General features: G+C 41.1%; 1 non-coding gene across 1 annotated transcript; it reads left to right on the top strand.

The window, feature by feature from the left end:
* The first annotated feature begins 10,730 nt into the window (after nt 1-10,730).
* On the top strand, nt 10,731-10,834 carry LOC148552770 (small nucleolar RNA R71). Its single transcript, XR_015892640.1, has one exon. It is a non-coding gene; the product is annotated as a small nucleolar RNA R71 (small nucleolar RNA).
* Nucleotides 10,835-17,028: the final 6,194 nt, after the last annotated feature.

Here is a 17,028-nt window from a genome sequence, read left to right as displayed (position 1 = left end):
CATCCCCTTCGGCTTGGTGTTGCCCGCATCCATAACCCATGAAGCCTCCGGTATCCCAATCACGCGCCGAAGCGCCTCATAATCAAATGTCATGGTATGGATGGCTATCTCAGCCTGATGGTGGGCACACTGGTCAAGCGGAATATGACGGCAATGTAATGCCTCCCCAATGGCGGCCTCGGTGAGCAGAATCTCTCTACCCCTCACCTGAACTGAATCCAAGGTCGGACGGAAAAAATTGCAGTAGAATTCCTTCACCCAAGATATATTGATGTCACCCAAATCCCGGTCCACAAAATCAATACCTAACTCAAGGATCTGACCGTTAATGCGCCGTCTCACATCATTAGGTAGGAGCAACTTCTTCTCAATATTAAGCTTCGTGGTTCGATATCTGGAAAACCGAAGCTCACAGTAGAGATTAGGGAATTTGCCCGGATCGGTAGAAGGCAACAGCTGGTTCTCTTTATCCTCGTCCTGCAATGGATTCCGAGCATAATTCTTGTAGGTGGAAGGAATGGAGGGGGTAGAGTGTTTTCTCTTTTTGGAGGTGGTGGCTACGGCTTTGCCTTTATCCGACATCCTGAAAAGAATATGATAGAATATATGAAACATTTAGCATGTAACAAAGAAGACATGTTCAGGATATCATTATCAAAGAGCAATCATGATGTTGCACTGAATATGTAAAAGTGAACAAGTAAGCATAAGTGACCGAACCAAAACCATAAGGTAACACCTCATATGCAAAAGGCACTAATATCATCATAGTCATGAAAGAATTGTTAAAGAGGGTTAAAAGTGAGTGTAAGTAAAATAGTGAAAGAAATTAGTGGGTTAGAAAGGTGGATTAGTGATATGATGATATATAGGCCTAATTGAACGAGAAATTGCGGTTCATGTGCACGATGATTGTGCAAATCCGGGAAGTCAAAAAGAAAACGGAAATCTGCCCAAAATTGAAATAAAGGTCAAAAGGAAACTAAGTTCCTTGAAAATCGGGCAGCATTCCGGCTTAAAATTGGACGTTCCCGGATAACAGAATAGCACAAACAGTAAGAAAGCAGCATCAATTAAGCACAGCAACAGTGGTATAGCAATCAGGCAACAAGAGGTGCATAAAAAAGCAAGCCAAACCCAGCATACAGCATACAAACAGACAAACAGCAAGTAAGCACATACGGAGCACGTATCAGGCCTAGAATCTACTATCCAGCCCTAGCTACCTAACCGCAAGTATTTCTAACTAATCCTAACATACAACATTTGAATTTAGCTAACTAACATGCAATTCTAGGAACGAACATGAGTGAACAAATGAAAAGAAAAAATAGAAAAGAATTAACAGAAATGGGGCAGGAACCTGGGAGCCGGGAAAACTGAAAATGGAAATGGGGACCATGATAGAGCCGGGGCAACGGAGACAGACTGGCACCGCCGTGAACGGTGGCGCGGTGGCTTGGCCGGAGGGAGAAGAACCGAAAGGGAGGAGGGGGGGTGATGGTGAGAGGGAAGGAGGATATGAGGGTGTGTAGGGAGAACAGAGAGGGAGGAGCGAGCCGCTGGCAGTGAGGACGGGGTGGCGGCGGAGGGGTTAGCCACGGCGCGGTTGAGAGGAGGGAGAGGGAGAGAAGAGTGAGAGAGAGAATGGGTGGCGGTGAGAGGGGGATGAGAAGGTGATGAGGAGGGAGGGCGAGTCGCCGGCGGTGAGGGTGGCGCGGTGGCGACCGGTGTTGCTGCTGCGATGATAGATGGGGCGAGGAGAAGAAGAAGATGGGGGTGGAGGCTGGGGTGCACGACTGCGCGGTGTGCCTCGCGAGCTAGGGTTATCCCGAATTTTGAATTGGCGCGCGCGCGCACATCGCGCGTCCGCGTCCATTAAAAAAAAATGGGGTCCTACGCGGGCGCGTACAACGCGCTTAGGCGAGGGTGAGCGAAATAGGGAAGGGCGCGTGCGCGTACCGTGCGTTCACGCGTGCATGGAGTTGGGCTAGGGGCTTAGAGTTGGCCCAACCCAGGCCTAACTCTCTGGAGAATGGCCTGAAGGTCGCGCTACTCGACCTGCGCGCACGCGGCAAATACGCGTCCGCGTGCATTGAGGGGAATGGAGATCTACGCGTGAGCATACAGTGCGCGCACGCGTACATGAGATTGGGCCTTAGGCTTAGAATGGGCTTGAGGTACGCCCAACTCTCTGGTCCATGGCCTAGTTTGGTGGCACCGCGCAAGGACGCGCGCGCGGCAAGTGCGCGTCCGCGTGCATTGACGAATTCGTGAAATGGCGCGCTAGCGCGATGCGCGCGCTCGCGCAGATGGGGTTGGGCCTGGGGCCTAGAGCCAGCCCAGAAATGGCTTAACTCTCTGGAATTTGGCCCAAGCAGTTGCAACAGCAGATCGGCGCGGACGCGGCAGATGCGCGTCCGCGCGAACTTCCAGGAACTAATATTTGGCGCGCCCGCATGTAGTGCGCGTCTGCGCCTCCTCCTTTTTTTTTTTTTTTTTGGGTGTTCCCCTTAGTGTTCACTGATGCGCATAAACGTGTTATGCTACGATTTAGGAAATTGCACGATCGGCAAAATTCCTTCCGGCAAGTGCACCGGTTATCGTCGTCAAGTAAAAACTCACAATAGAGTGAGGTCGAATCCCACAAGGATTGGTTGAGTGAGCAATTCGGATTAGAAGTGTGTTCTAGTTGAGCGGAATCAAGATTTGAGATGAGAATTGCGGAATGTAAAATTGGCGGGAAAAGTAAATGACAAGAAAATTAAATGGCTGAATCTTAAATTGCATGAATTAAAGAGCAGAATGTAAATTGCTGAAATTAAAAGGGAATGGGGATGATTGCAAGAATTGAATTGCAGAATGTAAAGAGAAAGTGGAAATCAGAAATGGGGAATTCATTGGGTTTAGGAGATATTGAAATCTCCGAATCAAAACATGTAAATCTCTTCCTCAACCAATGCATTCATTGAATTTTGCTTGGCAATCTTATATGATTGGATCCCAATTCCTTGGCTCACCAATGCTCTCTAAAAACAAACAAATTCCCAATCCCTTGGTTTAAATGTTCATAAGAAGAGATGATGCTTGATCACTGATTATACCACACAATTTCATGAACCACAATTTGGTAGGATTACATGTCACAATATCCATCCAAACCCCAATCCAATCCACTGTGAGAAAGCTTCTCTAGCATGAATCCTCCATTCCTTTCCCAAGGCTCCGAAGGATTCCAAGTATGAGTAGTCTCTTTCCCAAGACAACTACTCAATGGAATTAGATCGAGAAGCTTTCTAACAAAATTCAAGAGAAAAGATTGAAGAAGAAGATAAACTATTATTGATTCATTGAATTACAATAGAGCTCCCTAACCCAATGAAAGGGGGTTTAGTGAATCATAGCTCTGAATTCAATTACAAAGAAAAAGAAACTCGCTAAAAGTGAAAAAAATCCCTTCTAACTTAACTTCTATCCTATTTATACACTTTCTATATTGAGCTTCAGTTGTGCTTCTTGGGCTTTGAGGCCTCTCCTTGCTTTCCTTTTGTCTTGGGTTTATGATCCATAATCTTGATGAGGTTGTTGATCCAAATCCTGTAACATTTATTTAGCCAACTTAGTGATAATCAAATAATGGCACATGACTCAATAAATGAGATTTCAAACTCATCAATTCCTCAGGCCCAATCCCATAAACCATGATATTCAATTGGGTTTCATACCAAAGTAAGTTTAAGTTAATAATTGTGCTCAAAGACTAACTTAAATCACAATATTTTTGGCCCAGAAACCTTTTTCAAGAGTGGCGTTTAAGTTGTAGTTTAAGCTTAAACTGCAACTTAAACGCCAGACACTTCCAGTGAGGCCATTTGTAGAAGCACGTTTAAGCTTCAGTTAAGGTTAAACTGAAGCTTAAACGTGGAAATGGAAGAAGGTAGCCCTGGAGAGTCATGTAGTCGAACACGTTTAAGCTTCAGTTTAAGGTTAAACTGAAGCTTAAACGTGGAGATAGGAAGGGCAGCCCTGGAGGTCGAACACGTTTAACCTCCAGTTTGAGGTCAAACTGGAGGTTAAACGTGGAAAAGGGTGGAGGCATACTGGAGGTCGAACACGTTTAACCTCCAGTTTGAGGTCAAACTGGAGGTTAAACGTGGAAGCTTGGAATGGTGGCCCTGGAGGTGTCGAACACGTTTAACCTCCAGTTTGGGGTCAAACTGGAGGTTAAACGTGGAGATGGAGAGAGCAACCCTGGAGTGAAAAAACTATCGAACACGTTTAAGCTCCAGTTTGAGTCAAACTGGAGCTTAAACGTGGAATGGTCCCTGGTACTCTTCCTGGTTCTGGCGTTTAACCTCCAGTTTGAGGTCAAACTGGAGGTTAAACGTGGAACTCCTCCCTGGGTGGCATACTCATTCTGGCGTTTAACCTCCAGTTTGAGGTCAAACTGGAGGTTAAACGTGGAATACTCCTTAAGTGAGGCTTTTCATTCTGGCGTTTAACCTCCAGTTTGAGGTCAAACTGGAGGTTAAACTTCAATCCCAGCATTTCTTATCCTTCATGATTTTGGCGTTTAAGCTCCAGTTTAGGCTTAAACTGGAACTTAAACTCCACATGTGATATTCAAGCTTCCTTTATTGATTTTGTTGCTTCCTTGCTTAGCCTCTTCTTCCCTGAAATCATCCAAACAATTGCATCAAAGTCTTGCAAAATTTCATGAGAAATCTTTTATTCATAGCATTTAAGTAATATAACTAAAACTCATGGAATTTGCATCAAAATCATATTGTTTGGATGGTTCATTACTTTGTTCTTCATTTAACCATTTTTGGTTACTTTAAGCTCAAGAAAATGCATAAAACAACTAAAACTAACAGAAAAATGCTAGTGAAACTAGCCTATGATGCCTTGGCATCACAACACCAAACTTAATACTTGCTTGTCCCTAAGCAAGTCCTGAGTTATTTGAGAGGAAAGTATGAACAGAAAGTAATTACATTGGCTATATTAGCAAGCATTTGAAGTTCATCAGAAGGGTTTTATGCAGAAAGTTGCAGCATCACTTTTTCATACTTATCAGGTAGGATTATCACTTTTTCATTGCATCCATCAAAAATTGCTATGACCTCCTGTTATTCTTATGTCTTTGGCACTTTTCTCTTCTTTGTTTTTCTTTTCTTTTTCTTGGAGCTTCTTTTGCTCCTTGTTTGCTTAGTGTCATGTGTTGCACAAGCCTTTGGCATTTTCTTTTTCTTATCAGTGCACTACACATATCCACTTTAGGCATTTTAGTTCACATTCCTTCTTGAGACATTGGTGCCCAGCACCTCTTTGTGTGACTAAATGTTTTGTATTGAGGTTGCTCTTGATAATGGACTTTTGGTTGATAATCCCGGGTTAGTTAACCCAAGTTACCAAGTGTTGAAACACTCCTCAGAACCTATTCATCCAAGCATATCCTTAATACATAAACACCACAGGCATTTGTCTCAGAAGTTCAAACCATTGGTGCCTAGCTTATTTTCTCAATTTTTTTGCTTTTTGGTTGCCTTTTTCCGTGGCTTTTTCTTTTCCTTTTTCTTTCTTTTTCATGGCCAAAGACATTTTTTCATCAAGATCCATAGACAATTTTTACTTTCTACATAAAAATGATAATTCTACACTCTAATTTTAGTGATCTGACTAAACAATCAAGCATGCATACCACCACTTAATTCTACTTGATTTGTCACTAATTTAGCCAAGTTACTTTTGTTCAAACTTTTCTTTAAATTTTGAAACAGAACAAGCATGGCATGCACTTGTTTAAGAAGGTGAAGTTATATCCAAACATCTAGGCATTCACTTTATTCAAAGCACTTAACAAACACACATACTAAAAAAAAAAACGACTCATAAAAAAAAAAAAAAAAAGACTCCACCTAACACTTAAATGACTTATGATGAAAACACGTTCATAAAGACAATTCACCAATTATCAATTGATTATTAAGGAACGAGACCACCTCTTATTTATTGCTTGGTTCTTCTTAATTCTTGGGATCCTGCTTCTTCTTGCTTCCTGCCTCTTTTTGACCACTTGTGCTTCCTTTGTCTTTTCTTATGAGCTTTTTCCAGAATCCAGCCTTTTTCATCGTTTCTTCCACTCCTTTTTCAAGGATCATTGCCTTGTTTATTTCTCCTTCTTTCCTCCCTTTGAAATACTCATCATAAGCTGGGAATGCTGGGTCCATCTTGTGTAGATGTTCCCCTATGTAGTTAAGCTTGATTTGCGAACTGATGTTGTAGTCAGCTTGGACTGAGTATCTTGCATTCTGTAAAGTGGTGGCTTCCTTGATTGCCAAGACATTGGCATCTTGGTGTTGGCATATATGGCTGAAGGATTCCTGTAAGTGTAGATTTTGTTCCCTTTGCAGATCAAAGAATCTTGATTCAAAGTTCCTTTGCATATCCATCATTTTTAGATGAAAGTCTTCTTGTCTTTCCTGAGACCTCATGTATTGTTGAGACATTCCTTCCATGATTTCCTGCATTCTGCTCATATCCATGGGGTCTCTGGGAATTCGTTGTCTTCTTTCAGGAGTTGCTTGCTCTTCTTGCTCTTCTTCTCTGTCTTCTCCTTCCTGTCTTTCTTGTTCTGCTTCTTGCTCGGCTTCCACTTGTTGCCCTTCTTCATTTCTTCTTCTTGTATGTCTTGGAGGAGTTGGGCCAAGAGTCATTCTGTGTGCAGTTATGGCCAGCCCAGGATATAGCCAATTAGGTCTTTCATCCTCAAGTGGTACTTGGGCATCGATGCATAGTCTAATGATGGTGCTAGGGAAATGAAGCCAGGATTCAGGGTCACTTTTCTCACTAAACTCTTGTATCTGTTCAGCAATGAGTTTATGAACTTTGATCTCTCCTCCAACCATAATGCAATGTAGCAAGATGGCTCTTTTAGGGACTATTTCTGAAGAGTTTGCAGTGGGTAGGATGGATCTCCTAACTATTGCATACCACCCTTTAGCTTCAGGTGTTAGGTCTCCCCTTCTCAAGACTCTTGGAGCCCCTCTTGTTTTTCTCACCCATTCAGCTCTGATGGCACAAAGGTCTTCAGCAATAGTTGTATAGTCAGGTTCTCCTCTCATCCTTTCTTCATAACTTGCTTGGCTGAAATGTATGTTTTTCAGGCCAAGAGTTTTCATGATTGCTTTGGGACTGAAGTCAACTTCCACCCCTCTCACATAGCTTTTGTATGTGGGGTTCTTGGTTTGATCCTCCCTTACTGCATTTGCATAAAACTCCTTCACCAAGTTGATGTTGATTCTAGTGATTGGCTTAGTTAGGAGCTCCCACTTCCTCTTTTTGATCTTTTCCCAAACACCTGGGAACTCATCCTTTTCAAGTTCAAAGGGGACCTCAGCTAGTACCGTTTTAGGTCTCATCCATTCGGCTTGAATCTCATGGAACACTGATCTGTATCTCCATGCATCGAATCCCCTGTTTTCCTCCATTGGCTGCTTGTCTTTCCTTCTTTTGTGGCTAGATGAAGCTGCCATTTTGGTAAGTGACAACTAAAGTTGACAAGGTGAAGCAAGAAGTGTTGTTGGAGGTGTGGTGAGATTGTTTTCGGCAAGAGATGGTTATGCTATGGTGAAGGAAAAAGTGTATGAAGGAGGATTGATGGTGTGGGACTCGTTCCCCAAGTGGTTCTTTATAGTGCCCATGAGTGAAAAATGAACGGCTAGGGTGGTTTGTGAAGGGTGGCTTGATGGTAAATATATGAATTGTAGATAAGGACGATTGGCTTTTCATTTTCTTGGAAGTATTCTGGATGCATTAGGTTGTACATGTAGCTTTCTTTTCTTGCAGAACTTCCTTTTCCCATGTGTTAGTTTCAAAGATTTATGAATTTTCCTTTTGACCAAGCACGTACCTCCCTTTGTCTTTTTCCTCCATTTTTGTCTTTTCTTTTGTACCTGCACAAACAAACAAATTTGCTATCATTTTTCGGTCCATGTGAATTATGAATAGTATTTGCACATGTAAATCAATGCTTGTCTTTATGAGCTTATAGCCGTGACTTCTACATGTATGCACACTTATTATTTGGACACCAAACTTAGTTTTTGGCTAAGTCTCCTGATGACATGAAATCCATATTGGTTGTCCTTAATGAGTGTGCATATTTCTAATAAATCATAGTCACCTTGGCTCTTTGATTCTAAACACAGTGACTACCCTAAGTAATTGAAACTAAAGCATTAAAACATGTGAATGGTATACTTGTCATGAATTTTGAAATCCAGAGGAACTTCTTGCTTTTCATAAACTGTGTTCAAAAAGAACACCAAACTTAATGTTTGGTTGTGCACCTTGAATGAAAGATGGAGTTCAATTTGAGTAAGATTTGGGAGTGCCATCAGGCACACCAAACTTAGAGACCAATTGTAATTTACATGCACAGTTTAGTGCACTTAATCAATAGTTGTCCTGAGGATTCAAGTTCATGCATAAGAAACCATACTTTATTAGATGTAAAGCAAAGCACTAAAGATTAAGGATACTAAAAACATGGGTTGCCTCCCATGAAGCGCTTCTTTAACGTCACTAGCTTGACGGTTGTCCCTTGTTAGGGTGGATTGTAGTGCTTGACGTCCTCTCCTCTCACTATGAAAACGTCCCCTCTTGATTCATTCATGACCTCTAAATGTTCCATAGAAAGAACTTTCTTGATTGTGAACACTTGAGGGAGCTGGGAAGGAATGGTCTTGAGGCCAGGTGGGATTGGCAGGTAATGACTTGAGATCACTTTATCTCCCGGAGAAAAACCTTCAGTGGGAATTTTCTTGTTTCTCCATCCTCTTGGCAATCTCCCTATCACTCTTCCCTTTCTCTTGAGGATTTCTTCATTGACTTTTATGTCAGGAGGATCCTTCTGATCTGTTTCCACTGATTCTTGTGGCTCTAACTCTTGCAACTCTTGTTTGCCTTCCAATGACTGTTTAAGAGTCTCAGCTGCTGGATTACTTTCCTCCAAACACAGATGGCTACTATCATCTTTAGGCTGTTCAGATTCTGGTTCAGGCTCAGATGCAGGTTTGAAGATTTTGAAAATGAGCTGTTCATCATGTATTCTCAGAATTAGCTCTCCTTGTTCTACATCTATGAGCGCTCTAGTAGTGGCTAGAAATGGTCTGCCCAGAATGATAGGGTGTAAATAGCTTTCCTCCATGTCCACAATGACAAAGTCTGTGGGGAAATAATAATCTCCCACTTTCACCAGCACATTTTCAACTACCCCTTCAGCTTGCTTCTGAGTTTTGTCAGCCAGTTGTATGATTACATCAGTGGATCTCACCTCGTTCAGTTGTAGCCTCTTCATAAGAGTTAGAGGCATCACATTTATGCTAGCTCCTAGATCACAGAATCCTCTGTCAATTTTTGTTTCCCCTATGATGCAAGGGATATGAAAACTTCCTGGGTCCGTTTTCTTAGAGAGTGTGTCCTTCTTGATGAGAGCACTGCATTCTTTGCTCATTGTTACCGTTTGTCCTCCCTTCAAAACTCTTTTCTTGCTTAACAATTCCTTTAAATACTTGATGTGTGTGGGCATTTGATGAAGAATCTCAAGAAAGGGAATATTGACATGCAGAGAGTTAAATGTCTCTAGAAACCTTGAATAGGTTTTCTTTTTTTCTCCTCCTCCTAACCTCTCAGGGAATGGTGCTTTTGGTTGGTATACTTCCATCATGCCTTTTTGCAGATCCTTGGCTTGCTCAGTTCCATCTTCCTGCTTAACTTCTTCCACATCTTCTTTCAAGATTTCTGGTTCCTGCTGTGAGGACCTGATTCCTTCTTCTTCTGAGACTTCCTTCAATATGGTGATGGCCTTGCACTCTTCCCATCTTACTCTCTTTTGTTCCCCCTTAGGATTCTTTTCTGTGTCACTGGGGAACACTGCAGTTGATTTGGGTGCCTGTTGAGATAGCTCTCCTACTTGAGATTCCAACCTTTTGAGTTTTTCACCATGGTTTCTTAAGGTAATTCTCACATCATCCCTGAAGCTCTTCAATTCAATTATGTCTTGGCTCATGGTTGCCATCATTCCTTCCATCCGATTTAATTGATCTTGAAATTGTTGGTTCGGATTAGGTTGGGTATGTTGATTATTTTGGCCATGATATGATGATTGGGGGTAAGTGTTTTGTGTGGCTTGGTATGATCTTTGGTTGGAGTTTTGGTATGTGGAATTGTTTTGTTGGTTGTGGTTGTAAGGTTTGTGGTTTTGTGGTTGGGTTTGTTGGTTTCCCCACCCAAAGTTTGGGTGGTTTCTCCAGCCTGGGTTGTAAGTGTTGGAGTGTGGATCATATGATTGCCTTTGTTGGTTTCCCACATAGTTAACCTCATCCCAATCACCTCCTTCAATGCCTACTTCTTCTTGATCTTGTGTGTGTATTGCAGCCACTTGCTTTGTTTCTAATTGCCTGGTAAGCTCTGCTAGTTGCTTGGCGAACACCTTGTTTTGGGCTAGAATTGTATCAACATGGTTCAGCTCCATGACTCCCTTAGTGTTGTGCCTTTCTGATGCATAGTAGTACTCATTCTCAGCCACTGTCTCGATCACTTCAATGGCTTCTTCCACAGTCTTTTTCTTGTTCAATGAACCTCCTGATGAATGGTCTACAGCCTTCCTTGATTCATAAGAGAGCCCATCATAGAAGATGTGCAATTGCACCCAATCATGGAACATGTTTGGTGGGCATTTCCTTGTCAAGTCCTTGAATCTCTCCCATGCCTCGTAGAGAGTTTCACCATCTTGTTGTCTAAAAGTCTGGACCTCAGATCGAAGCCTATTGACTTTTTGTGGAGGGTAGAAACGTGCCAAAAACTTGCCTTCTACCTCATCCCATGTGGTTAGACTCCCCCTTGGGAATGATTCCAGCCACTTAGCTGCTTTGTCCTTAAGTGAAAATGGGAACAAAAGCAGTTTATAGGCATCTTCCTGGACTCCATTGGACTTCACAGTGTCACAAATTCTCAGGAATTTTGTGAGATGTTGGTTTGGGTCTTCATTAGCACTTCCTCCAAAGGAACAATGATTTTCCACCAATGATATTAGCTGTGGCTTGAGCTCAAAATTGTTGGCCTGAATGGGTGGTTTCTGGATGCTACTACCACAATTCCCAGAGGTTGGGTTTATGTATGAACTAAGAACCCTCCTCTCAGGAATGGCATTGTTTCCATCAGCTCTCTCATGGTTGTGAACTTCTCTATCCATGTTGAGATCTAGAGCTTCTTCAAAATTGTCCTCAGATTCTCCTTCAGATTCCTCTTCTCCCACTACTCTCTTCCCTCTTGCTTCCCTTCTAAGTCTATGAAGGGTCCTTTCCGGTTCGGTATATGGAGGAGTTGATGTCTCTCCTCTCCTACCTGTCATACAAGAACACAGCTCAAACACAAACACGTAAAATACTCTTGGTTAATGGAAGAGTATGGTTAGATCAATTGAGGAATTAAATCAAACAGTTAGTGAGTCAGTGAGTTAGTTGCATGAATTTAAAGGCATAAAGAAAGAAAGCATGTAACCAAGTGCAGAAATTAAAATTCAACAAGTATCTAGAACAGAATTAACAAAGCAAGAGAAAATTGCTCAATCTAGTTAGCTTCCAATTTGAGAATTGTCAATCGAAAACCAATCCCCGGCAACGGCGCCATAAACTTGATGCGCATAAACGTGTTATGCTACGATTTAGGAAATTGCACGATCGGCAAAATTCCTTCCGGCAAGTGCACCGGTTATCGTCGTCAAGTAAAAACTCACAATAGAGTGAGGTCGAATCCCACAAGGATTGGTTGAGTGAGCAATTCGGATTAGAAGTGTGTTCTAGTTGAGCGGAATCAAGATTTGAGATGAGAATTGCGGAATGTAAAATTGGCGGGAAAAGTAAATGACAAGAAAATTAAATGGCTGAATCTTAAATTGCATGAATTAAAGAGCAGAATGTAAATTGCTGAAATTAAAAGGGAATGGGGATGATTGCAAGAATTGAATTGCAGAATGTAAAGAGAAAGTGGAAATCAGAAATGGGGAATTCATTGGGTTTAGGAGATATTGAAATCTCCGAATCAAAACATGTAAATCTCTTCCTCAACCAATGCATTCATTGAATTTTGCTTGGCAATCTTATATGATTGGATCCCAATTCCTTGGCTCACCAATGCTCTCTAAAAACAAACAAATTCCCAATCCCTTGGTTTAAATGTTCATAAGAAGAGATGATGCTTGATCACTGATTATACCACACAATTTCATGAACCACAATTTGGTAGGATTACATGTCACAATATCCATCCAAACCCCAATCCAATCCACTGTGAGAAAGCTTCTCTAGCATGAATCCTCCATTCCTTTCCCAAGGCTCCGAAGGATTCCAAGTATGAGTAGTCTCTTTCCCAAGACAACTACTCAATGGAATTAGATCGAGAAGCTTTCTAACAAAATTCAAGAGAAAAGATTGAAGAAGAAGATAAACTATTATTGATTCATTGAATTACAATAGAGCTCCCTAACCCAATGAAAGGGGGTTTAGTGAATCATAGCTCTGAATTCAATTACAAAGAAAAAGAAACTCGCTAAAAGTGAAAAAAATCCCTTCTAACTTAACTTCTATCCTATTTATACACTTTCTATATTGAGCTTCAGTTGTGCTTCTTGGGCTTTGAGGCCTCTCCTTGCTTTCCTTTTGTCTTGGGTTTATGATCCATAATCTTGATGAGGTTGTTGATCCAAATCCTGTAACATTTATTTAGCCAACTTAGTGATAATCAAATAATGGCACATGACTCAATAAATGAGATTTCAAACTCATCAATCCCTCAGGCCCAATCCCATAAACCATGATATTCAATTGGGTTTCATACCAAAGTAAGTTTAAGTTAATAATTGTGCTCAAAGACTAACTTAAATCACAATATTTTTGGCCCAGAAACCTTTTTCAAGAGTGGCGTTTAAGTTGTAGTTTAAGCTTAAACTGCAACTTAAACGCCAGACACTTCCAGTGAGGCCATTTGTAGAAGCACGTTTAAGCTTCAGTTAAGGTTAAACTGAAGCTTAAACGTGGAAATGGAAGAAGGTAGCCCTGGAGAGTCATGTAGTCGAACACGTTTAAGCTTCAGTTTAAGGTTAAACTGAAGCTTAAACGTGGAGATAGGAAGGGCAGCCCTGGAGGTCGAACACGTTTAACCTCCAGTTTGAGGTCAAACTGGAGGTTAAACGTGGAAAAGGGTGGAGGCATACTGGAGGTCGAACACGTTTAACCTCCAGTTTGAGGTCAAACTGGAGGTTAAACGTGGAAGCTTGGAATGGTGGCCCTGGAGGTGTCGAACACGTTTAACCTCCAGTTTGGGGTCAAACTGGAGGTTAAACGTGGAGATGGAGAGAGCAACCTTGGAGTGAAAAAACTATCGAACACGTTTAAGCTCCAGTTTGAGTCAAACTGGAGCTTAAACGTGGAATGGTCCCTGGTACTCTTCCTGGTTCTGGCGTTTAACCTCCAGTTTGAGGTCAAACTGGAGGTTAAACGTGGAACTCCTCCCTGGGTGGCATACTCATTCTGGCGTTTAACCTCCAGTTTGAGGTCAAACTGGAGGTTAAACGTGGAATACTCCTTAAGTGAGGCTTTTCATTCTGGCGTTTAACCTCCAGTTTGAGGTCAAACTGGAGGTTAAACTTCAATCCCAGCATTTCTTATCCTTCATGATTTTGGCGTTTAAGCTCCAGTTTAGGCTTAAACTGGAACTTAAACTCCACATGTGATATTCAAGCTTCCTTTATTGATTTTGTTGCTTCCTTGCTTAGCCTCTTCTTCCCTGAAATCATCCAAACAATTGCATCAAAGTCTTGCAAAATTTCATGAGAAATCTTTTATTCATAGCATTTAAGTAATATAACTAAAACTCATGGAATTTGCATCAAAATCATATTGTTTGGATGGTTCATTACTTTGTTCTTCATTTAACCATTTTTGGTTACTTTAAGCTCAAGAAAATGCATAAAACAACTAAAACTAACAGAAAAATGCTAGTGAAACTAGCCTATGATGCCTTGGCATCATTCACAACTCTTATTCACTTAACCATCATAGAATTCACAAAAATGCAATTTTTGATATTAGTCATCTACTACTAAACACAACATGCATGTGACTAAGCTAACAATTAAATTGTACAAACAAATTTGTATGAAACATCTACCTACAATGGTAACTCAAATCACTTATTAGGCAAATTTAAAAAGGAATGGAAAGAGTTTACCATGGTGGGGTGTCTCCCACCTAGCACTTTTAGTTTAAGTCCTTAAGTTGGACATTCTTGAGATGCTTATTGTCATGGTGGCTTATGTTTATACTCATCCTTGAATCTCCAAGGATCCTTGCTTCTCAATTGGTTGACAGAATTTCCAACCATATTCATCAAGCTTGGGCAAAGTTCTACCCAAGATATGAGTCCCCATAGTTGATCTTCGTATAGCGAACCGGGATCCCATATCTTGTCTTCACACCCATCCGTTAGTTGAGTTTCATGGTTTTGTCGGATGAGCGGTTGACATAGAGGTGATTGACGCATAGAATTCTCTTTACTCCACCAATGCTTCCTCCTAGATCCATATAAAGTGATTCTTGTCCCAACATCATCCCTATACCTTGAAGCTTTGACCTCAATGAGCCTAATTCCTAACTTGCAACCACTACACAACTCATTCTTGCTTTTAATTCCACAAAGAGCTCTAAGTTGTCCATCCGTTTCAATCAAGCCATATTCAAGCGAGAAAGTGAAGCGTATGGATAAGAATTTTACCCACTCGAAGGTTGTGTTGGATGGTAATTTGGGGAGAGAGGCGTCCCCACACTTAGACAATGCAAGGTCTACTTCCTTGTGCTCTTCCTTGTGTATTTCCACCTCTTGACGAATTTCTTCACTTTCAACCTCATCCTCTTTGTTACGTGGCTTGGTGTTATCTTCAAGAACTTCATCTTGTTTAATGAGAGGCGATTCAATTTTGGATAGAAATTCATTGATGAACGAGGTCATCTCTTGATCAACCTCTTCATATTCTTCAATTTCAATATACACCATGCCAACGTTTTCCTCTTGGTAGCTCTCTTTCTCATTGCTCACCAAGGGTATGGGAGGTTGTGCACACTCTTTTATACTTTCAACTCCATGTCCAATGGGAGAGGATTCCATTGTAGAGAGAAATTCATCCATGATTGAATCCATCTCTTGATAAGCCTCTTCCAAGTCTCCAACGATGATATGCCTTGGAGGTTGCGCACCTTCTTCAACATCAATATCAAGCTTCTTGGAAGAGTTCTCCTTGATGCTACATTCCCATGGACTTTCAACATCTCCGAGATCTTCAACCACTTCTCCCCTTTCTTCAATGATCTTAGGCTCCTCCAATCGTTCCAACACAAAATTTGACTCCTCCTTCTCCACCGAATTTTCCAATTTCTCCTTCATGCTTTGCTCTTCTTTTGACTTTTCACATGTGGTCACGGAAGTACCTTGAGTATTCAAGCATTGGTGGGCTAAAGTGTGCACCACCTTGGTCAAATTGGTGACAAACTCAAGTGTATCCCGCTTCATGGCTTCTTGTCCTTGGAGTAACAAAGTGAGAGGATCGTCTATTGGGGCTTGGGGTGAATAGGAAGGTTCATTATTTTGGAGGGGGGGTTTATGGTCAGAAGGTGGTTCTTCTTGGTAAAGGTATGGAGATGATGAGTATTGAGGTGGTTCTTGGGAGTAATCTTGATATGGTTGTGGTGATTCTAGAGGTTCTTGCTCATAATGGCCATAAAAATATGGTATGGATGATTGGTTATATGATGGATATGGATCATAGGGTGGTGCTTGGTGATGAAAGGCTTGTGAGAATAGTTGAGGTTCATGTTGAGGATGAGATTCATAGGCATATGATGGTGGTTGTTGAGTGTCACAAAAAGAATCATCATAGCCGCTAAGTTGGCATGCATTAGGATGGAAATTATACCTATAAGTATCCGGAGGTTGTTGCCAATAGGAGTGATCAATTCCTTGAGGCTCTTCCCATCTTTGTTGGTTCCATCCATGGTACATGTTGCCATTAAAGTCCACATTCCCTACAACACACTTAGAACCAAACTCAAAGCCAAAGTGGTGAGAATTCATAATGAGAGAACAAAATAAAACTAACAAAAATTAAGAAACAACAAAAGATAAACCTATTCACAATATTCACATATGTACAATAACCAATAACACAACACCATTGCAAATCCCCGGCAACGGCGCCATTTTGACGAATGGATTTTTGACGGTTTAGAATTTCACCAATGAAATCTCGTTGTAAAGTATAGTTTCTAAACCAATCACTAATCCTTTCATACAAAAAGTTGTTTGTCACAAGTACAAACCCCTAAAATTTATAAACCGAAGTATTTAAACCTCGGGTCGTTCTCCCTAGGACTTACAATGAAGTGTCTTGTTATTGGTTATGAGTTATTTTGGGGTTTTGGATGAGGAGCATGAAAAGTAAATGGCAATGAAAATAAACTAACAACTATAAAAAGCTCTTGGCAAGGTGTGAGAACTAGAAGTCCTATCCTAGTTATCCTTCTCAATTGTGATGAGAATTGTTCATTGCTACCACTTAGTTAACCCTTTACTAATTAAAGGAAAGTCAAGTGGATGAATCAATTCGATTTCTCAAGTCCTAATCAACTCCTAAAGGAATGACTAGCTTTAGAGGCTTTCAAATCAATTAGCAATCTCTCCAATTATCAATCAATCAAAGGAATTAGATAACTCAAGTGTCACTAATTACTCTACCTAGGCCAAGAGGAACAAAATCTATACTAAAATCCAACCAAGCATTTCATCAAACACTTGGAAGGCACAAAAGAAAAGCATAGTAAATCAACAACAAGAATGAAATCTAACAACAATTGAATGTAAAGAATTAACAACAACAATCAAGGAAATCACAATTATCATGAATTACCTCAA

This window comes from Arachis ipaensis, chromosome B7, assembly GCF_059453495.1.
Source record: "Arachis ipaensis isolate K30076 ecotype BB chromosome B7, ASM5945349v1, whole genome shotgun sequence".
NCBI classification, from domain to species: Eukaryota; Viridiplantae; Streptophyta; class Magnoliopsida; order Fabales; family Fabaceae; genus Arachis; species Arachis ipaensis.
This window is presented reverse-complemented; position numbering and strand designations above follow the sequence as displayed.